This window comes from Tachypleus tridentatus, chromosome 10, assembly GCF_004210375.1.
Source record: "Tachypleus tridentatus isolate NWPU-2018 chromosome 10, ASM421037v1, whole genome shotgun sequence".
Lineage (NCBI taxonomy): Eukaryota > Metazoa > Arthropoda > Merostomata > Xiphosura > Limulidae > Tachypleus > Tachypleus tridentatus.
Window position 1 is genome coordinate 4,270,351 of NC_134834.1, and position 25,919 is coordinate 4,296,269.

A 25,919-nucleotide genomic window follows, 5' to 3' on the forward strand; every position below is an offset into this window, starting at 1 on the left:
ATATAAGATTACAGAGTGAACCACAATCTTGTGATGTATAAATGATGTCTATATAAGGTTACAGAGTGAACCACAATCTTGTGATGTATAAATGATGTCTGTGTAAGGTTACAGAGTGAACCACAATCTTGTGATGTATAAATGATGTCTATATAAGGTTACAGAGTGAACCACAATCTTGTGATGTATAAATGATGTCTGTGTAAGGTTACAGAGTGAACCACAATCTTGTGATGTATAAATGATGTCTGTACAAGGTTACAGAGTGAACCACAATCTTGTGATGTATAAATGATGTCTGTGTAAGGTTACAGAGTGAACCACAATCTTGTGATGTATAAATGATGTCTGTGTAAGGTTACAGAGTGAACCACAATCTTGTGATGTATAAATGATGTCTGTGTAAGGTTACAGAGTGAACCACAATCTTGTGATGTATAAATGATGTCTGTACAAGATTACAGAGTGAACCACAATCTTGTGATGTATAAATGATGTCTGTATAACTGTTTCATGTAGTTTTTGTATTCCATTTTTTCCATTATTGTTACTACGTAGCAAACATGGTTTGATACTACGTATTGGGGATATTCTGTAATATAAATTAAACAATCAGACTTCATGTAATATATAGAGATTCAAGCAATACATAATTCATGTAATGTAAAGGTACAACCAGTACATAATTCATGTAATGTAAAGAACCAACTATTACATAATTAATGTGATATATAGATCCAACTAGTACATAATTAATGTAATATATAGATAAAACCAATACATAATTCATGTCAGGTAAAGAACCAACCAGTGCATAATTCATGTGAAGTAAGGATCCAACCAGTACATAATTCATGTAATGTAAATATTGAACCAATACATAATTAATATCAGGTAAAGAACCAACTTGGTACATAATTCATGTAATGTAAAGAACCAACCAATACACAATTGATATCAGGTAAAGAACCAACCAGTACATAATTCATGTAAAAATTCAACTTGTACAATATTTCTTTCATAAGAAAGTAGAACCTTCCCAGCAGTATTTTAAAATATGAACTTTCTTTGTTCAATTAAATAGTTATACGTATTTTAATGTAAAACTAATTTGAAAAGTTACATCTTTAACAATATTTTATTTATAATAACGTTTACTCCGGTACAAAAGTTATTTTAGTGTTACAGGTGCAACTTTTATAACACGTTATAACAAAAGATGTAATGCTCAATAAAAACACAAACGGTTCATTCATCACCCCAAGTTAGGTGCTACAATGCTTTTGTTTCCTGTATATTTTGTTTTGCCACAAGAATGTTTTGAACTCAATTATCCCATATGTCTCTGGAACTTGGCAGGTCTTCATCAAGTCCTCGAGCTTTCTGCCACTTGGTGAATGTTGCCGCATTGTCCCAGTTCTCACCGCGAGGCATTTCGTTCACCCTCTTATTTCGTTTCAATTTTCTCAGCTGGATTCTCAAGGTACATGTTTATCTAAGTGGGTTATGAACTCGACAGGGGGCGCTTCCATTACTGGTGGGTTTTGATCTAGTAGTGGGTGGTCTGTCTATTCAGGTGACATTTACAGCCACTACACTGTGACATTAGGCCTATTCAGGTGCAGGTGGGTGTGGCTACTTCTCATCTTCATCCAGTCTAACTGGCAATTAGTGACTGGGAGTGGAAAGCCTGACACTGTCCTTCTAATGGACTCCACGAAGATGGACTTTAATAAAGTCATTTCTAACTGTCGTGCCACATTTGGACCTATTATGCTGAGATTTATGATCTAAGGTACGAAAAGCTACACCCCACTCACCCTTCCGAAAGAAAGGGTGATCAAAATTATCTGGGGAAAAACTCTCTACTAAAATCTGTGTAATTTATACAAACTCTGTGAACTTGTTAGTAAAAATGGAGTAATGTAAGCTGCTATTATTTATGTTGTGACCAAAATCAGAAATAAATAAAGTAGCGAATTGAACAGACAGGTTAGTCGAAAAACATATTAATTCATAGTTATAGAGCCAAATTTATACAGATCAGACCAGAAACATAGAGAGTTACAGAACCAGAACTACACAGATCAAAGCAGGAACATACAAACTTGTAGAACAAAATTTATGCAGATCAAACCATGAGCATACAGAGATATAGAACCAAATCTGTATAATCAAACCAAGAACATACAAACTTATAGAAATAAATTTATACAGATCAGGCCAGGAACATACAGAGTTATAGAACCAAATCTATACAGGTCAGATCAAAAACATACGGAGTTATAGAACCAAATCTATACAAATTAAACCATGGACATAGAGAGTTATAGAACCAAAACTAAACAGGGCAGGCCATGAACATACGGAGTTACAGAAAAAAAAAAAACTACACAAATCAGACCATGAACGCACAGAGTTATAGAACCAAAACTATAAATACACTTGTGTCCAAGAACATACAAAGTTATTGAACCAAATCCATACAGACCAGACCAGGAACGTACAGAGTTATAGAACCAAATCTATACAATTTAAATCACGAACATACGGAGTTATAGAACCAAATCTATACAGATCAGACCATGAACATACAAAATTATAGAAGCAGTTGAGTGAGATAAAAAAAGAGTGAAATGAAAGATGGTTGAAACAAAGTGAAATTTCCAGGTTAATTTTATTGAAACGCCGGATTTAACAAAATAAAAAACTTGTATTGTCCAAATGAAAGAAATTTTCAATTTCTCATAAATTGTCCACTATATTAAATTTTGGCAGACTTTACTTCTTTTAATAATTACTCCAGACCTAGATAGTACAGAAGAATGAAAGAAGCTATTACCTTTCATCTGTTTTAAAACGGATATGAGCATTTGTATATGTTGGCGTACCGTCGAGGTCATAGGTTAATGATTAACAAAAATTCACTCAGACATCTTGTAAATGATGTGAAGTGAAATAATTATTACAAAAACAAGATGGGTAATAAAACAGGATGTAATGTATAATATTATAAGATAACGAATGATTATCCTAAATAGTATTTACTAATCTTAGGTCCTCAAAGTCCATCGTTTATAATCCTAGATCCTCGAGTTCCAGTGCTGGTACGATGCTATTTTCTGTACATGTGATAAACTGGATTTCCTAAATAAACAAAAGATAACAAAAACAGGTTGTCTGTTAAAGAAGATATATTCTGAATTCTCTCTGATGTTAGTAAGGTTTTCTTAATTAATAATTTTTAAATTCACTCTGGCGCCAGTAACGTTTTCTTAATTATAATTTCTTAAAATTCACTCTGATATCAGTAAGGTTTTCTTAATCAAAAAAATTCACTCTGATGTCAGTGAGGTTTTTCTTAATTAATAATTTTTAAATTCACTCCGATGTCAGTAAGGTTTCCTTAATTAATATTTTTTTTTAAATTCACTCTGATGTCAGTATGGTTTTCTTAATTAATAATTTGTTAAATTCACTCTGATGTCAGTAAGGTTTTCTTAATAATTTTTAAATTCACTTTGATGTCAGTAAGGTTTTCTTAATTAGTATTTCTTAAAATTCACTCTGATGTCAGTAACGTTTTCTTAACTATAATTTTTTTAAAATTCACTCTGATATCAGTAAGGTTTTCTTAATCAATAAAATTCACTCTGATGTCAGTAAGGTTTTTCTTAATTAATAATTTTTAAATTCACTCTGATGTCAGTATGGTTTTCTTAATTAATATTTTTTAAAATTCACTCTGATGTCAGTAAGGTTTTCTTAATTACTATTTTTTTAATTCACTCTGATGTCAGTAAGGTTTTCTTAATTAATAATTTTTAAATTCACTCTGATGTCAGTAACGTTTTCTTAATTAGTATTTCTTAAAATTCACTCTGATATCAGTAAGGTTTTCTTAATCAATAAAATTCACTCTGATGTTAGTAAGGTTTTTCTTAATTAATAATTTTTTGGTTCACTCTGATGTCAGTAAGGTTTTCTTAATTAATAAATTTTAAATTCACTCTGATGTCAGTAAGGTTTTCTCAATTAGTATTTCTTAAAATTCACTCTGATGTCAGTAACGTTTTCTTAATTAGTTTTTCTTAAAATTCACTCTGATATCAGTAAGGTTTTTTTATTAATTAAATTCACTCTGATGTCAGTAAGGTTTTTCTTAATTAATAATTTTTAATTCACTTCGATGTCAGTAAGGTTTTCTTTCAGTTGTCAACTCCATTCTTTGATATCTAGGTAGTTTTCAACCCTTCCCGTGAACTTTCAAAGAATTTTTTGTAAAATTAATACTTCAACCAAAAGTATACAAACGTTTTCTGAGTGGACAACTTTGTTTTTATTAATTATTCATCTTTGACTTCAAATTAACATAATTGGTTCTACTAATTTTAAAACTGATCCATACTTCACATAAATAGTTTTTTTTTATTTTAAAACAAATCCATATTATACACTAATGGTCTTTCTAATTTTAAAACTGATCCATACTACACATAAATAGTTTTTTTATTTTAAAACAAATCCATATTTGTTTAAATATGGTCCATTTAAATGGACCACACTAATGATCTTTCTAATTTTAAAACTGATCCATACTACACATAAATAGTCTTTCTAACTTTTAAACAAATCCATACTTTACACAAATAGTCCTTGTAATTTTAAGACTGATGCATACTACACATAAATAGTCCTTCTAATCTTAAAACTTATCCATACTTCACACAAATAGTCCTTGAAATTTTAAGACTGATTTATACTATACCATTTTTAATTTTGAATTTTGAGTAATATGAAAAACAAACCAACCAAAATTCAACATGGAAGATAATGTCACTTTTTTTTTGGACAGGCGCAGATAGCCTAGTTGCTTTGTGCCATAAAACACCAAACCAACAAACCAACCAATTCTTTCGGACAATAGTTTTTGTTTTTTTTAAGTTTTCAGATAATTTATTTTTGATTTGATCATTTGTGTTTCTTAAAGATGATAGATAGGTCTTGAACAACATGCTTACTGACGTGTACTTTAATGTTCCACGAAGCTGAACGAAAGGTAATTTGATAAAAATCTGTTGTTCTCTTACAAAGAGAAATGCTTGTTTGGTTCAAAAAGACACGTGTGACATCAAGTAGGAAGAAACAAACTAATAAATCAATAGAACCATTGTTCTTCACAGGCAGAAGATAACTCTGAAATGGATGCAATAAGAAATGGATACAGTCGAATACAATAGATACAATAAATAAATGGATACAATCGAATACAGTGGGTACAATAAGAAATGGATACAATCAAATACGGTGGATATAATAATAAATTAATACAATCGAATACATTGGATACAATAATAAATGGATAAAATACGATTTTCTGAATGTTTTTTTTCTCCATAATTTGTTACCCTTATGAAAACTAAACATGCTTAGTTCAATAAATTAATTGAGTTAAATGTTGAAATTGCGAAGTTTTGGATTCGAGGTCTGATGTTTAGCAACACTGGTTGTTGGTTCCCTTTTCGTCAGTTTGTACACGATTTATTGGTGCTAGAGGTCAGGGTCAAGATAGGAGGGCATCCTGAGAAGGAGGAGAGATCTGCTACAAACACGTGCTTTAAACACAAACCTCGAGACTGTCCCTAAACGCCGGTCTACTGGCAAGAAAGTTCCGTGAGTCACGTGCTCGTGACCCAGGTCATCAAGTCGTCGGTTCCACTTATCAGTTGACCCAAAGGTCAAACAAGGCGCTAGGATGTGCCATATCCGTAACGTCCTAACACCACAAATGTTAGGGATTGCATTCCTTGAAGACGGGTTTTCAGAACAAACGACAGCTTGTGTAAACATTAGATCTTCTTTCTGGAAAGTATGCATACCAAAAATAAATAAATCTGTCATTATAAAACGTATTATTTTAGAATTAAAATACATGTTATCTTTGCTGTTTATCTCTGTTTTGTTTTTTATCAGGCTAGCCCAAACAGCTAGAATTTTTCTATCACCGAAATAATGTTCACCTTTTAAAATTACTTTTAGCTGTGTACTTTTGGTTAGAGCTTGGTGGGTAAAACGTATATTTGTAAGTAAAATCTGTACATTGGAATTTAACTGACATTTCTTTAGAAAATATCCTCTTTAAGAAAATAACACGCGTTTTTAAAATTCGTTCATTGTATTATTATTTTTTACGGTTTTTACAAACATTTTCGTATCATTGTTGACATTTCTTACTATCTTAATTAATCTTATCTTTCTATTTTATCAAATCTTTAGTGACGTCTTCTAAATTCACCGGATTTCTTTCCTCTCCAGTCTCTTCACATATTCTTCATCTTTTCATACTCCTCTGTATACCTCATTATTTCTGACACCTTCCATATTTCTCGTCTCCTTAACTCCTGCATTTCTTCATGAATATTTCTAGCCATTAATTTCCTTCAAAGGGAGCCGAAGATCGCCTGGAGGGCAGAGCTGGATTTAAGCCTAAATGCCTAGTCAGCAAAAATAAAAAATAAAGGGGCCCCGTCAGGTTTAGTTGACCTACCAAGCGTTAACTCCGCTCCTGCTGGAGGATTCACATGTTTCAACTCTAACTACTGTACAGTTGTGCGTTGTTTGTCTGTCAGTCAGTAGACACCAAAATGACGTTACATAAGGGACTCTTAACGTTGCAGTTTGTACTGTCGTCTCGTCAATAACGTGTGCACATGCCATGCATCACGAGGAGAATTATGCATTTTGTAGGCGACAACACTCCTTGACATACGAAGTTGAATTTCCTCCTCAAATATCTGTTATTTTTAATTTTGGTTTTATTTACTCTTGTAACAAAAAAACCTTTGAGGATTCGGAGTAAGTTCTTCCGTTTTGTACGTTTTCTTGAATATTCTACTGTCTTGTTATACATTATCTTGGATATTTTATTCTGTTCTTGTATATTATCTTGAGTATTCTATTATTTTGTTGTACATTATCTTGAATATTCTATTACGTTGTTATACATTATATTGAATATTCTATTACGTTGTTATACATTATATTGAATATTCTATTACGTTGTTATACATTATATTGAATATTCTATTACGTTGTTATACATTATATTGAATATTCTATTACGTTGTTATACATTATATTGAATATTCTATTACGTTGTTATACATTATATTGAATATTCTATTTTGTGTTTTTACTTCATTATGTTTTATACGTTTTTTTCTATACAACTGTTATATCCACTTACTCTAATTACGTTTTATTTGTGTTTAAGTTGTATAGAGTGAATTATATTGTAATATGTGCATTCCTCTAATATCACTTGTTTCTCCTGATGGTAAATTTGTGTCTTAAAGAACAATAAGTTCGATTCACAACATTTCTTTCTCCGATTCTCTGACCGTCTCTTAACAGTAAGTGAACATGAATTATCTAATTATGATTACACTTGCCTTTACTTAACTTGTCTTCTGTGTGTCTTCATAAAGTGAAATAAAAATTAGTGTTAGCTGATTTGGCTAAAAATATAAGAAATACATATATTTCCCTTTATTTCAGAGTCATTTTAACACAAATCTTAAATTTTAAAATTAATTACGTAGATAAATGAATGATAGAAATAATAAGTCTTCAAATAATTTGGGTTTTTATGTTCATATTCAACGTTTATTGAACAAAGTTTCAACTCTTATCTTTAAAAACATAGAGTTTTTGTTTTTTACGTCTGTGATTTTTCAATCCGAAATAGACAAATCAAGTGGAATCTGGGCCCGGCATGGCCTAGCGCGTAAGGCGTGCGACTCGTAATCCGAGGGTCGCGGGTTCGCGCCCGCGTCGCGCTAAACATGCTCGCCCTCCCAGCCGTGGGGGCGTTATAATGTGACGGTCAATCCCACTTTTCGTTGGTAAAAGAGTAGCCCAAGAGTTGGCGGTGGGTGGTGATGACTAGCTGCCTTCCCTCTAGTCTTACACTGCTAAATTAGGGACGGCTAGCACAGATAGCCCTCGAGTAGCTTTGTGCGAAATTCCAGAAAACAAACAAACAAACAAACAAGTGGAATCTGACGAAAGAAACACCTGCGGTTTAAGTGAGTTTTATTACAGATATTGTTGTAGTTTTGTATTGTGCATTATAACTCACTGTTGTTGTAATGACTGATGTTGTATTAATGTTTTTATCAGCATATTGTTGTGTTGATGAATTATGTATTATTATTTTTGCAACAACGGATATTGTGTTAATGTTCTTGACTACAGCAATAGTTTCTCATTAATACAGACTACAAAACATATTTTTCGTAAGCGCTAGATTATTAACTACTTGGATGTAGGTTATAAAAGGTATATTCTCTAATTTCTAGGTTATCAAAGCCTTAAGTGTAGGTTATGAAAGGTTTCTTCCATAACCACTTAAATTATTAAAGTTTTATATGTAGGTTATAAACTTTATCTTTTATAACCTTTAGGTTATTAAAAATAAACGTTAAATTGCACGAGATTTTAACCTGTTAGGGATCTCGATCATCGCTATGGAAATACGAGACAGAATGTAATTACTTAACTTGTGCCTCAGGTTGCCAGGTAACATCTGCTTACTTGTGAGTTGGGAGAGATGACCAGGTATATTAGGTGTAGTGATAAGGTTCATGATCGTGACTTTCTCCCGCTTGTCGAGAGAGGACGCTGTAAAAAGTGGAACATTGAAGCAGACTGTTTTCTTCACATTGTACGTTAATAAAGATAAGTCGGTAGCACGGAACTGTGGGTAGGACATCATAAGATCAAGCAGGACTGTGCTTATTTAAAGATTAAATAAACAAATAGCGTGATATGTTTCTCTTAAATAGTTATTTTCAAGCTATGAAACTCGTATATTTATTGAAATTGTGAGTCTTACTGGTTAGTTTTATATCCGTTTCATAAAACGTAAATTTAGTAAGAAAATAAAAAATAAAATTTCCACACAACATTGGAGAGTAAATGTTTCCTTGATCATAGAAACAAATGATAAAATACATGACCTTTATTATCATGAAGACATTAACCAGTTATATAATTGTCTATTTGGATTACCACAACAATGAAAGATACTGTAATGACCTGTTCGATAACAACAGTAATGGACTTATGCTGTACTGTTCTGTTTCAATAACTATAATAATGAACTTATACTGTACTGTTCTGTTTAAATAACCACAATAATGAACTTATACTGTACTGACCTGTTTCAATAACCAAAATAATGAACTTATACTGTACTGACCTGTTTCAATAACTATAATAGTGGACTTATACTGTACTGTTCTGTTTAAACAACCATAATAATGGACTTATACTGTACTGACCTGTTTCAATAACCAAAATAATGGACTTATACTGTACTGACCTGTTTCAATAACCAAAATAATGGACTTATACTGTACTGACCTGTTTCAATAACCAAAATAATGGACTTATACTGTACTGTTCTGTTTAAACAACCATAATAATGGACTTATACTGTACTGACCTGTTTCAATAACCAAAATAATGGACTTATACTGTACTGACCTGTTTCAATAACCAAAATAATGGACTTATACTGTACTGTTCTGTTTAAACAACCATAATAATGGACTTATACTGTACTGACCTGTTTCAATAACCATAATAATGAACTTATACTGTACTGTTCTGTTTCAATAACTATAATAATGAACTTATACTGTACTGTTCTGTTTCAATAACCAAAATAATGGACTTATACTGTACTGACCTGTTTCAATAACCAAAATAATGAACTTATACTGTACTGTTCTGTTTAAATAACCACAATAATGGACTTATACTGTACTGACCTGTTTCAATAACCAAAATAATGAACTTATACTGTACTGACCTGTTTCAATAACTATAATAATGGACTTATACTGTACTGTTCTGTTTAAACAACCATAATAATGGACTTATACTGTACTGTTCTGTTTCAATAACTATAATAATGAACTTATACTGTACTGTTCTGTTTAAATAACTATAATAATGAACTTATACTGTACTGTTCTGTTTAAATAACTATAATAATGAACTTATACTGTACTGACCTGTTTCAATAACCAAAATAATGGACTTATACTGTACTGTTCTGTTTAAACAACCATAATAATGGACTTATACTGTACTGACCTGTTTCAATAACCAAAATAATGGACTTATACTGTACTGACCTGTTTCAATAACCACAATAATGGACTTATACTGTACTGTTCTGTTTAAACAACCATAATAATGGACTTATACTGTACTGTTCTGTTTAAACAACCATAATAATGGACTTATACTGTACTGTTCTGTTTCAATAACCACAATAATGAACTTATATTGCACTGTTCTGTTTAAACAACCACAATAATGGACTTATACTGTACTGACCTGTTTCAATAACCAAAATAATGGACTTATACTGTACTGACCTGTTTCAATAACTATAATAATGAACTTATACTGTACTGACCTGTTTCAATAACTATAATAATGAACTTATACTGTACTGTTCTGTTTAAATAACCACAATAATGGACTTATACTGTACTGACCTGTTTCAATAACCATAATAATGAACTTATACTGTACTGTTCTGTTTAAATAACCACAATAATGGACTTATACTGTACTGTTCTGTTTCAATAACCACAATAATGGACTTATACTGTACTGTTCTGTTTCAATAACCACAATAATGAACTTATACTGTACTGTTCTGTTTAAACAACCACAATAATGGACTTATACTGTACTGACCTGTTTCAATAACCAAAATAATGGACTTATACTGTACTGTTCTGTTTAAATAACTATAATAATGAACTTATACTGTACTGACCTGTTTCAATAACTATAATAATGAACTTATACTGTACTGTTCTGTTTAAATAACCACAATAATGGACTTATACTGTACTGACCTGTTTCAATAACCATAATAATGAACTTATACTGTACTGTTCTGTTTAAATAACCACAATAATGGACTTATACTGTACTGACCTGTTTCAATAACCATAATAATGAACTTATACTGTACTGTTCTGTTTCAATAACCACAATAATGAACTTATACTGTACTGTTCTGTTTCAATAACCAAAATAATGGACTTATACTGTACTGTTCTGTTTAAACAACCATAATAATGGACTTATACTGTACTGTTCTGTTTCAATAACCACAATAATGAACTTATACTGTACTGTTCTGATTCAATAACCACAATAATGAACTTATACTGTACTGACCTGTTTCAATAACCAAAATAATGGACTTATACTGTACTGTTCTGTTTAAACAACCATAATAATGGACTTATACTGTACTGACCTGTTTCAATAACCAAAATAATGGACTTATACTGTACTGACCTGTTTCAATAACCAAAATAATGGACTTATACTGTACTGACCTGTTTCAATAACCATAATAATGAACTTATACTGTACTGTTCTGTTTCAATAACTATAATAATGGACTTATACTGTACTGACCTGTTTCAATAACCAAAATAATGGACTTATACAGTACTGTTCTGTTTCAATAACCACAATAATGGACTTATACTGTACTGTTCTGTTTCAATAACTATAATAATGAACTTATACTGTACTGTTCTGTTTAAACAACCACAATAATGGACTTATACTGTACTGTTCTGTTTCAATAACTATAATAATGAACTTATACTGTACTGTTCTGTTTCAATAACTATAATAATGAACTTATACTGTACTGTTCTGTTTCAATAACCACAATAATGGACTTATACTGTACTGTTCTGTTTCAATAACCACAATAATGGACTTATACTGTACTGTTCTGTTTAAACAACCATAATAATGGACTTATACTGTCCTGTCCTGTTTCAATAACCACAATAATGGACTTATACTGTCCTGTCCTGTTTCAATAACCACAATAATGGACTTATACTGTACGGTCCTGTTTCAATAACCATAATAATGGACTTATACTGTACTGACCTGTTTCAATAACCAAAATAATGGACTTATACTGTACTGTCCTGTTTCAATAACCAAAATAATGGACTTATACTGTACTGTTCTGTTTCAATAACCAAAATAATGGATTTATACTGTACTGTTCTGTTTCAATAATTATAATAATGAACTTATACTGTACTGTCTTGTTTCGTTAACCACAATAATGAACTTATATTGTACTCTCCTGTTTCATTAACCACAACTTATTAGCTGTTATTTTATGCTAGGAGCACATATTAATGCATCAACGCACTAACTTGAAAAGATTCTGTCCCGTTTCTCCTTTCCATCCTGTGACCTAAAGTTTCTAGAAAGAAGAGAAAAAAATATTCCCATGTTAATAAAAGTGTATGTGTTTCTAGCCAGTTGAAGGTTAGGGTGCGGTTCGTTTGTCAACAACCTACCCACATCGCTTTGCTTCGACCGCTATTCAGAGCACTTTTTCATTCACGACTTTCTTCTAACACCACAGAGGAAGTAGAGGTTTATCTTGTTGTTGGTCACCGTGGGAATAACTGACCCCTGGCTAGTGCAAGGTTTTACTACTTGTTAATATCTCTGGACAAATAAGTTTTATTAGGAACACTTACTCTGACGTTTTGAAGAAAACAATCCACGATTCATCTACACGAGTAGAGTTGAAGATACATCATTAACCCAGGGAAATACGTTTCAACTTCTATTGAAATATTGAAATTTATTTATTTTTTTGTTATAAGTTACATGTAAAATAAACAAATAAAAAATAACTCGTTTGGATGAGACACGTACAACAGTGGTTTATATGTAACTGATAGGAAATAAATAGTTTTCCATTGTGGGTGTAAATAAACGGAGGTGTCAGGATCATAGCTGTTACATAGCGGTTATTTAGCTTATTTAAATCTCAACTTCCTTGCGTTACATAACAGTTATAGGACTAGTTTTATATAACTCTGTTATTTAGCTTATTTAAATCTCAACTTCCTTGCGTTACATAACAGTTATAGTAGCAAGACTTGAATCTATCTAGGACTAGTTTTATATAACTGTTATTTAGCTTATTTAAATCTCAACTTCCTTGCATTACATAACAGTTATAGGACTAGTTTTATACAACACTGTTATTTAGCTTATTTAAATCTCAACTTCCTTGCGTTACATAACAGTTATAGGACTAGTTTTATATAACACTGTTATTTAGCTTATTTAAATTTCAACTTCCTTGCGTTACATAACAGTTATAGGACTAGTTTTATATAACTCTGTTATTTAGCTTAGTTATATCTCAACTTCCTTGCGTTACATAACAGTTATAGTAGCAAGACTTGAATCTATCTAGGACTAGTTTTATATAACTCTGTTATTTAGCTTATTAAATCTCAACTTCCTTGCGTTACATAACAGTTATAGGACTAGTTTTATATAACTCTGATATTTAGCTTATTAAATCTCAACTTCCTTGCGTTACATAACAGTTATAGGACTAGTTTTATATAACACTGTTATTTAGCTTATTTAAATCTCAACTTCCTTGCGTTACACAACAGTTATAGTAGCAAGACTTGAATCTATCTAGGACTAGTTTTATATAACTCTGTTATTTAGCTTATTAAATCTCAACTTCCTTGCGTTACATAACAGTTATAGGACTAGTTTTATATAACTCTGTTATTTAGCATATTAAATCTCAACTTCCTTGCGTTACATAACAGTTATAGGACTAGTTTTTATAACTCTGTTATTTAGCATATTAAATCTCAACTTCCTTGCGTTGCATAACAGTTATAGGACTAGTTTTATATAACACTGTTATTTAGCTTATTTAAATCTCAACTTCCTTGCGTTACACAACAGTTATAGGACTAGTTTTATATAACTGTTATTTAGCTTATTTAAATCTCAACTTCCTTGCGTTACATAACAGTTATAGTACTAGTTTTATATAACACTGTTATTTAGCTTATTTAAATCTCAACTTCCTTGCGTTACACAACAGTTATAGGACTAGTTTTATATAACACTGTTATTTAGCTTATTTAAATCTCAACTTCCTTGCGTTACACAACAGTTATAGGACTAGTTTTATATAACTGTTATTTAGCTTATTTAAATCTCAACTTCCTTGCGTTACATAACAGTTATAGGACTAGTTTTATATAACACTGTTATTTAGCTTATTTAAATCTCAACTTCCTTGCGTTACACAACAGTTATAGGACTAGTTTTATATAACTGTTATTTAGCTTATTTAAATCTCAACTTCCTTGCGTTACATAACAGTTATAGGACTAGTTTTATATAACACTGTTATTTAGCTTATTTAAATCTCAACTTCCTTGCGTTACACAACAGTTATAGGACTAGTTTTATATAACTGTTATTTAGCTTATTTAAATCTCAACTTCCTTGCGTTACATAACAGTTATAGTAGCAATACTTGAATCTATCTGGGACTAGTTTTATATAACTGTTATTTAGCTTATTTAAATCTCAACTTCCTTGCGTTACATAACAGTTATAGTAGCAATACTTGAATCTATCTGGGACTAGTTTTATATAACTGTTATTTAGCTTATTTAAATCTAAACTTCCTTGCGTTACATAACAGTTATAGGACCAGTTTTATATAACTCTGTTATTTAGCTTATTTAAATCTCAACTTCCTTGCGTTACATAACAGTTATAGGACTAGTTTTATATAACACTATTATTTAGCTTATTTATATCTCAACTTCCTTGCGTTACGTGACAGTTATAGTAGCAAGACTTGAATCTATTTATGAGTTTTATATAACGCTGTTATTTAGCTTATTTAAATCTCAACTTCCTTGCGTTACATAACAGTTATAGTAGCAAGACTTGAATCTATCTAGGACTAGTTTTATATTACTGTTATTTAGCTTATTTAAATCTCAACTTCATTGCGTTACATAACAGTTATAGGACTAGTATTATATAACACTGTTATTTAGCTTATTTATATCTCAACTTCCTTGCGTTACATAACAGTTATAGTCGCAAGACTTGAATCTATTTATGAGTTTTATATAACGCTGTTATTTAGCTTATTTAAATCTCAAATTCCTCGCGTTACATAACAGTTATAGTAGCAAGACTTGAATCTATCTAGGACTAGTTTTATATTACTGTTATTTAGCTCATTTAAATCTCAACTTCATTGCGTTACATAACAGTTATAGGACTAGTTTTATATAACTCTGTTATTTAGCTTAGTTATATCTCAACTTCCTTGCGTTACATAACAGTTATAGTAGCAAGACTTGAATCTATCTAGGACTAGTTTTATATAACTCTGTTATTTAGCTTATTAAATCTCAACTTCCTTGCGTTACATAACAGTTATAGGACTAGTTTTATATAACTCTGATATTTAGCTTATTAAATCTCAACTTCCTTGCGTTACATAACAGTTATAGGACTAGTTTTATATAACACTGTTATTTAGCTTATTTAAATCTCAACTTCCTTGCGTTACACAACACTTCCTTGCGTTACACAACAGTTATAGTAGCAAGACTTGAATCTATCTAGGACTAGTTTTATATAACTCTGTTATTTAGCTTATTAAATCTCAACTTCCTTGCGTTACATAACAGTTATAGGACTAGTTTTATATAACTCTGTTATTTAGCATATTAAATCTCAACTTCCTTGCGTTACATAACAGTTATAGGACTAGTTTTTATAACTCTGTTATTTAGCATATTAAATCTCAACTTCCTTGCGTTGCATAACAGTTATAGGACTAGTTTTATATAACACTGTTATTTAGCTTATTTAAATCTCAACTTCCTTGCGTTACACAACAGTTATAGGACTAGTTTTATATAACTGTTATTTAGCTTATTTAAATCTCAACTTCCTTGCGTTACATAACAGTTATAGTACTAGTTTTATATAACACTGTTATTTAGCTTATTTAAATCTCAACTTCCTTGCGTTACACAACAGTTATAGGACTAGTTTTATATAACACTGTTATTTAGCTTATTTAAATCTCAACTTCCTTGCGTTACACAACAGTTATAGGACTAGTTTTATATAACTGTTATTTAGCTTATTTAAATCTCAACTTCCTTGCGTTACATAACAGTTATAGGACTAGTTTTATATAACACTGTTATTTAGCTTATTTAAATCTCAACTTCCTTGCGTTACACAACAGTTATAGGACTAGTTTTATATAACTGTTATTTAGCTTATTTAAATCTCAACTTCCTTGCGTTACATAACAGTTATAGGACTAGTTTTATATAACACTGTTATTTAGCTTATTTAAATCTCAACTTCCTTGCGTTACACAACAGTTATAGGACTAGTTTTATATAACTGTTATTTAGCTTATTTAAATCTCAACTTCCTTGCGTTACATAACAGTTATAGTAGCAATACTTGAATCTATCTGGGACTAGTTTTATATAACTGTTATTTAGCTTATTTAAATCTCAACTTCCTTGCGTTACATAACAGTTATAGTAGCAATACTTGAATCTATCTGGGACTAGTTTTATATAACTGTTATTTAGCTTATTTAAATCTAAACTTCCTTGCGTTACATAACAGTTATAGGACCAGTTTTATATAACTCTGTTATTTAGCTTATTTAAATCTCAACTTCCTTGCGTTACATAACAGTTATAGGACTAGTTTTATATAACACTATTATTTAGCTTATTTATATCTCAACTTCCTTGCGTTACATGACAGTTATAGTAGCAAGACTTGAATCTATTTATGAGTTTTATATAACGCTGTTATTTAGCTTATTTAAATCTCAACTTCCTTGCGTTACATAACAGTTATAGTAGCAAGACTTGAATCTATCTAGGACTAGTTTTATATTACTGTTATTTAGCTTATTTAAATCTCAACTTCATTGCGTTACATAACAGTTATAGGACTAGTATTATATAACACTGTTATTTAGCTTATTTATATCTCAACTTCCTTGCGTTACATAACAGTTATAGTCGCAAGACTTGAATCTATTTATGAGTTTTATATAACGCTGTTATTTAGCTTATTTAAATCTCAAATTCCTCGCGTTACATAACAGTTATAGTAGCAAGACTTGAATCTATCTAGGACTAGTTTTATATTACTGTTATTTAGCTCATTTAAATCTCAACTTCATTGCGTTACATAACAGTTATAGGACTAGTTTTATATAACTCTGTTATTTAGCTTATTTAAATCTCAACTTCCTTGCGTTACATAACAGTTATAGTAGCAAGACTTGAATCTATCTAGGACTAGTTTTATATAACGCTGTTATTTAGCTTGTTTAAATCTCAACTTCCTTGCGTTACATAACAGTTATAGTAGCAAGACTTGAATCTATCTAGGACTAGTTTTATATAACTGTTATTTAGCTTATTTAAATCTAAACTTCCTTGCGTTACACAACAGTTATAGGACTAGTTTTATATAACTCTGTTATTTAGCTTATTTAAATCTCAACTTCCTTGCGTTACATAACACTTATAGTAGCAAGACCTGAATCTATTTATGAGTTTTATATAACACAGTTATTTAGCTTATTATATCTCAACTTCCTTGCGTTACATAACAGTTATAGTAGCAAGACGTGAATCTATCTAGGACTAGTTTTATATAACAGTTATTTAGCTTATTTAAATCCTTCACATACATAACAGTAGTAGCCAACTGACGTGCTGTATAATATAAAATTATTTACATCCGTTGATGTAACAACTGTTATTGTCCCTCTAGCTGTTATTTTAACTCATATTTGAAGATGCAATTGTCACTGTTTCACGCGAAGAGTTGTACTTGTTATCGTTTGGAAAACAGGGGCCATCAGTAAAACATATACCACATTAGACTATTACTACAAGAGCGTATGTTACTGTTGTAAGAATTTTTCATCTAAAGAGAAGGTTATAAATATTCTGTAATTTTTAATACTATAGACTTAAAACACAAATCACATTTATGATACCAACTTTCATCTCGGAAATCTGTTTAAAAATGCTGTGAGTTTAAAGGTAGGGTTAGGGTTGGAGTCATGTAGGACAATGAGTGAGTTTCGGTGTCATACTTTGTACGTCAGCAGGACCTTTGTTGATAAAAATTCCAGGAATGAGGCTTGCTCTATACAGCCCATTGAACGCCAGATCTCGAAGTGACGGGAACGAATTATCAGGGAAAAGATGGGGTGGAGTGCAGGGGTAGAAGTGGCCCCGAGCGGACAGCCACCCATCTCGTGACACCTGCTGCTGGATTAATAGTTAGAAATAACTTTCAACGACCTCACAGTTCTAATTGTACGTGCAAAGGAGTAGAGGCGCCCTCTCAGCAAGTTTCCTCAAATTACATCGGAAAGAGTTTGTTAAATGTCCAAAGCTAATAACTTACACTACTTAAGTTTTAAAGTATCTTTATAAATCACGTGAATGCTACGAAACAACCATACATTTCAGTGTTAAATCATGATTCTAATGACGTTACTAAACAATCATAAGTTTCAGTGTTAAATCAACATTCTAATGACGTTACTAAACAATCATAAGTTTCAGTGTTAAATCAACATTCTAATGACGTTACTAAACAATCATAAGTTTTAGTGTTAAATCAACATTCTAATGACGTTACTAAACAATCATAAGTTTTAGTGTTAAATCATGATTCTAACGACAATACTAAACAACAGTACATTACCCACAAGATCCTTACCTAACAAACCAGTGTTAACCACAACATTCATTACATAACAAACCAGTGTTACACACAACATTCATTACCTAACAAACCAGTGTTACCCACAAGATTCATTACATAACAAACCAGTGTTACCCACAAGATTCATTACATAACAAACCAGTGTTACCCACAAGATTCTTACCTAACAATCCAGTGTTACGCACAACATTCATTACATAGCAAACCAGTGTTACGCACAAGATTCATTACCTAACAAACCAGTTTTACCCACAAGATTCATTACCTAACAAATCAGTGTTACCCAAAAGATCCTTACCTAACGAACCAGTGTTACCCACAAAATTCACTACATAACAAACCAGTGTTAACCACAAGATTCATTACATAACAAACCAGTGTTACCCACAAGATTCATTACCTAACAAACCAGTGTTACCCACAAGATCCTTACCTAACAAACCAGTGTTACCCATAAGGTTCATTACATAACAAACCAGTGTTACCCACAAGATTCATCATTATAAGAAACCAGTTTTAACCACGAGACTTATCAGTATTACAAACCAGTGTTGTCCACGAGATTCATCACATAACAAAGCAGTGTTACCCACAAGATTCATCATTATAACAAAGCAGTGTTAACCACAAGATTCATCATTATAACAAACCAATGTTAACCACAAGATTCATCATTATAAGAAACCAGTTTTAACCACGAGATTTATCAGTATAACAAACCACTGTTATCCACGAGATTCATCACATAACGAAACAGTGTTACTCACAGGATTCCCAATTATAACGAACAAAATCTTCCCTCGATAATCGACAACAGAAGTCATCACTACAACTTTGATCGTGAAAGTATGTCAACCGTAAGTTAATCGCATTTTACTACAGAGAACGCGGCCGTTAGTACCTATGGTAACTAGGTTACAAATAAACTTATTAACTTTATCTCTGACTACCGTTAATCGAATTTTTTTTTATTTAAAGAAGATATCAAGAGTAAAAAAGTTTTCAAAACAAATATTTACATTTACCGCTGTTTGTTTATTCGTAGTTTTGGTACAAAGACGGGTGTGTTGGTTGTTACGTAATTACACGTGACAGCTAACAACCGAATGTTTTATATTATTTCATCATTTTCTCACGATCTTAAGAAGCTCCTTCTTTCTCTCTCTCTCTAGGCCTACTTCCATCTCTTCAGTTTTTCAAGTTTTTTTCTGTCTTCATTTGAAACTCGAGTATATTGAAACGGCCAACCGCTCGAGACCTCATTCTACAACAGGAAGCTAGCTAGCTGCTGTGGCTTTAGGCTTAAAACCGCCAGTTGGTAAAGACATACTGCAGTTATGTTTTAAATAATTACCTATTTATTTAATAATATGTAATTAAAGATCTTAACGTTATAAGGAAGCTCAATTAGAAGCAATCCTTATTTATAATATACGCGTTTATATAAGAATATATGAAACGTTTTGTTCTGTTTGAAATCTGAAATACGACAACTGATACAACGTAGCTTCCCAATTGGTTAAAAAATCTCCGGAAAAAGAAAAAAAAAAGTTGTATTTCCTTTGTGGCCAAGATAAGAAAAATAAATATTTATTATTTTTACTATCCTATACAGAGAAACGTATATTTTTCACAAACTCAATTAGAGAAAAATAAGATATTTTACGACTCTGATTAAAGAAAATTCCTCAGAGTGGAATAAGTGTAATATATGTGAATATATGTATAAGTGTTACACACTACCATTTGTGTAGTATGAGTTACACATGTAGATAATGTTATAAATGTTACATACTTTATCAACTGTGTAGCATGAGTTACATATATATATGGAATGTTACAAATGTTACACACACAATTTATCGACTGTGTAGTATGAGTTACATACATATATAATGTTATAAATGTTACACACTTAAAATTCTGTATTATGAGATATAGACATATATATATATATGTGTAATTTGATAAGTGTGACTTCATCAACTATGTAGTATGAGTCACATATATATATAGAATGTTATACACTTCGTCAACTATGTAGTATGAGTCACATATATATATAGAATGTTATACACTTCATCAACTATGTAGTATGAGTCACATATATATATATAGAATGTTATACACTTCATCAACTATGTAGTATGAGTCACATATATATATAGAATGTTATACACTTTGTCAACTATGTAGTATGAGTCACATATATATATAGAATGTTATACACTTTGTCAACTATGTAGTATGAGTCACATATATATATATAGAATGTTATACACTTCATCAACTATGTAATATGCGTTTCACATATATATATAGAATGTTATACACTTTGTCAACTATGTAGTATGAGTCACATATATGTATAGAATGTTATACACTTTGTCAACTATGTAGTATGAGTCACATATATATATAGAATGTTATACACTTCATCAACTATGTAATATGCATTTCATATATATATAGAATGTTATACACTTCATCAACTATGTAATATGCATTTCATATATATATAGAATGTTATACACTTTGTCAACTATGTAGTATGAGTCACATATATATATAGAATGTTATACACTTCATCAACTATGTAATATGCATTTCATATATATATAGAATGTTATACACTTTGTCAACTATGTAGTATGAGTCACATATATATATAGAATGTTATAAGTGTTACACAAACTATCAACTGTGAAGTAGGAGTTACAGACATACATATATATATAATGTTTAAGTATTACACACACTATCAACTGTGAAGTAGGAGTTACAGACATACATATATTTCTATAATGTTTAAGTGTTACACACACTATCAACTGTGAAGTAGGAGTTACAGACATACATATATATCTATAATGTTTAAGTGTTACACACACTATCAACTGTGAAGTAGGAGTTACAGACATACATATATATCCATAATGTTTAAGTGTTACACACTTTATTAATTGAATAGTATGAGTTACATATTCATATATAATGTTATAAATGTTACACACTTTGGCAACTGTGTAGTATGTGTCACATATATATACATATATATAATGTTATGAGTATTACACACTCTATCAGGTGTGAAGTAGGAGTTACAGACAAATATACAGGATGGCCTGTAAGTCCTTACCCATCCATATATCTTACGTATCCAGTGTATCTGTGTGCTGTCCCTCATTCTCACTGCATAATATTATGCAACGCCATGTTCTGTGAGACATTTTCTTCAACATAGCAGGGGTTATTGTTCCAAATGCTGTGGTAACAGCTGCCTTCAACTCATCATTAGTATTATAACGTTGTTTAGACACAACATATGGATGGGTAGGGACTTACGGGCCACCCTGTATATATAATTTTTAAGTGTTACACACTTTGTGAACTGCGTAATATGAGTTACACATAAATTTACATATATGTATAATGTTATAAATATTACACATTTTATCAACTGTGTAGTATGAGTTACATATATAGATAACGTTATAAGTATTAATAATATTACATAGAATATTGAAGTTGGTAATAATAGTACCTAGTATATATTAGTTTGTAACAATGGTACATAGAATATTCAAGTTGGTAAAAATAGTTCATAGTATATATAAATTTCTAACAATATTATATAGAATATTCAAGTTAGTAATAATATTACGTGGCATATTTGTGTTTGTAACAATATCACATAGAATATTTAACTTTGCAACAATATTACATAGAATATTTAAGTTTGTAATGTTATTACATACACTATTCAAATTGGTAATAATAGAACATAGAAATTTCAAGTCGGTAATAATAGAACATGGTATATTTAAGTTTCTAGCAATATTACATAGAATATATAAGTTTGTAATAATAGTACATCATATATTGAGTGTGTTTGTGTTTTCTTATAGCAAAGCCACATTGGACTATCTGCTGAGCCCACTGAGGGGAGTTGAACCCCTGAATTTAGCATTGTAAATCCAAATACATACCGCTGTACTAGTGGGGGCTAATCATGTATTGAAGTTTGTAATAATAGTATACACAATATTCTACTTGTTAATAATAATACATTGTATATATACATTTGTAACAATAGCATATAGAATTTTAAAGTTTGTAATAATAATTCATGGAATTTCAAGTTAGTAATAATAATTTATAGAATATTCTAGTTGGTAATAATATTACCTAGAATACTCAGGTTTGTAATAATATTATATAGAATACTCAGGTTTGTAATAATATTATATAGAATATTCACGTTTGTAATAATATTACATAGAATACTCAGGTTTGTAATAATATTACATTGAATATTCAGGTTTGTAATAATATTACATAGAATACTCAGGTTTGTAATAATATTACACAGAATATTCAGGTTTGTAATAATATTACACAGAATATTCAGGTTTGTAATAATGTTACATAGAATACTCAGGTTGGTAATAATATTACAAAGAATATTCAGGTTTGTAATGATATTACATAGAATATTCTGGTTGGTAATTATTAACCAGGTTATGATGAAGACAGTTATTTATTTTTATTTAAAATCCAATTTAGAAAATGGTTTAACCAAACACGTCGATTTAGGTTGGAAATAGTTATTTACTTTTGAATAGAAGTAGTTATTTTACAGAATATTGAATATATCCTTTATTGTTTACTATTATAACATTTGATGCTTAGAAATTTGTTTGAAAGCCTCTCTGATCAAATTGCGGTTTGAAATGTTTTATGGAACGGTAGTACATCGCTTAATTATTGGTTGTACAGTGTGACGTCAGATTGTAAGAAAGGTTCTGTATACATCTTGGTGAACGTTTGACCACCTGTTGCTTCTGGGACATCAGTGGAACGGCCATGATTGACATCTTAATGATAGGCCTAGAGGCATTGTGGTTTCCCTATCGTAACTATGGCAACCAACAAATTAGCAATGCCCCCACCATCTTTGAATACGTAAATTACTAGTACACTCATTATTATGGTAATTTTAAAACCAGCAAAGGTCATAATATGTACCTTGGTTGTTTTATTTTAGAAGAAAAATCTGTGTTACATAAGTTGTATAAGACCGTGGCTAGGAAAACGCCCAGAACAACTACTTAAATGAGCGTTTCGGATTAGCTTTTCATCTTCAAATTAATTCATCCAGCATGTAACACATTTACATGAAGAAAATACCGGAGATAACCATAATACAACTCAGTAGAGCACGTTACAAGAGTTTGTTACCATTGTGACTTTATGGATAATACAACTCAGTAGAGCACGTTACAAGAGTTTGTTACCATTGTGACTTTATGGATAATACAACTCAGTAGAGCACGTTACAAGAGTTTGTTACTATTGTGACTTTATGGATAATACAACTCAGTAGAGCACGTCACAAGAGTTTTTATCATTGTGACTTTATGGATGATACAACTCAGTAGAGCACGTTACAAGAGTTTGTTATCATTGTGACTTTATGGATGATACAACTCAGTAGAGCACGTTACAAAATTTTGTTTCCATTGTGACTTTATGGATAATACAACTCAGTAGAGCACGTTACAAGAGTTTGTTACCATTGTGACTTTATGGATAATACAATTCAGTAGAGCACGTCACAAGAGTTGTTATCATTGTGACTTTATGGATGATACAACTCAGTAGAGCACGTTACAAGAGTTTGTTATCATTGTGACTTTATGGATAATACAACTCAGTAGAGCACGTCACAAGAGTTGTTATCATTGTGACTTTATGGATAATACAACTCAGTAGAGCACATTACAAGAGTTTGTTATCATTGTGACTTTATGGATAATACAACTCAGTAGAGCACGTTACAAGAGTTTGTTACCATTGTGACTTTATGGATAATACAACTCAGTAGAGCACGTCACAAGAGTTGTTATCATTGTGACTTTATGGATGATACAACTCAGTAGAGCACGTTACAAGAGTTTGTTACCATTGTGACTTTATGGATAATACAACTCAGTAGAGCACGTTACAAGAATTTGTTACCATTGTGACTTTATGGATAATACAACTCAGTAGAGCACGTTACAAGAATTTGTTACCATTGTGACTTTATGGATAATACAACTCAGTAGAGCACGTTACAAGAGTTTGTTATCATTGTGACTTTATGGATAATACAACTCAGTAGAGCACGTTATAAGAGTTGTTACCATTGTGACTTTATGGATAATACAACTTAGTTGAGCACGTTACAATAGTTTGTTGCCATTGTGACTTTATGGATAATACAACTCAGTAGAGCACGTTACAATAGTTGTTACCATTGTGACTTTATGAACACTATCATGACTTTTACTCTTGATTATTTGCGTCCATTCTGTGACACGGCTAACGTCCAGAGTCCGATTCCTAAGGCGGACACATTTAAGTGCAACCAATTCTGTGGCTTAGCGCTAAAATAAATCCATGTATTTGTTTCTCTGTAAGGTGTTTAATGGATGTAAAGATGAAATATGGATTTAATGTCTTTTGCACTGAACACATTCTGATGGCAGACATCTGTAAACATTCTAAGAACGTATATAAACAATTAACCTGTGGGAATCAATTTGGGGGACGTTTTATAACCAGGTGGAAGGTTAATTTATTTTAATAAACCTTCACTTGTTATAGTATAACCATTAGTATAAAGTTATAACCTGATAGTTATAACCATTAGTATAAAGTTATAACCTGATAGTTATAACCATAAGTATGAAGTTATAACCTGATAGTTATAACCATGAGTGTGAAGTTATAACCTGATAGTTATAACCATGAGTATGAAGTTATAACCTGATAGTTATAACCATGAGTGTGAAGTTATAACCTGATAGTTATAACCATGAGTATAAAGTTATAACCTGATAGTTATAACCATGAGTATGAAGTTATAACCTGATAGTTATAACCATGAGTATAACCTTATAACTTGACGTTTAAAACTATAAAGTTGCGACTTGTAAAAACAAACTCAAAATATGCCAAGAGCCGATCTTGACCACTGGTCAATAAATAATCACCCCACTTCGTCCCTGTCACATTAATCCTCTCACGTGAAATGCCAGACTGGCTCGCAGCACCACTATTACCACACGGACCGTGATCCAAACCTCGGTCGTCGATCGGAAAATAGAAAGCTTGCTGGTCACGTTCATCCTGGTGAA

At 31.1% G+C, this 25,919-nt stretch overlaps 1 long non-coding RNA gene across 10 annotated transcripts in view; it reads right to left on the minus strand.

Moving 5' to 3' along the window:
• Nucleotides 1–902: 902 nt before the first annotated feature.
• The window catches only part of LOC143228661 (uncharacterized), a 92,587-nt gene continuing 67,570 nt past the window's right edge, over nt 903–25,919 (minus strand). The window contains exons 1-4 of one of the 10 annotated variants that reach the window (XR_013015387.1): nt 19,761–19,914; nt 12,288–12,337; nt 6,296–8,682; nt 3,196–5,862 (exon numbers count right to left, since the gene is read on the minus strand). This is a non-coding gene — a long non-coding RNA (uncharacterized LOC143228661). Of the gene's footprint in view, nt 3,148–3,195; nt 5,863–6,295; nt 10,374–12,287; nt 14,001–19,502; nt 19,915–25,919 lie in introns of those variants that run through there. The other 9 variants (XR_013015386.1, XR_013015391.1, XR_013015385.1 and 6 more) reach the window with 9 other exon arrangements.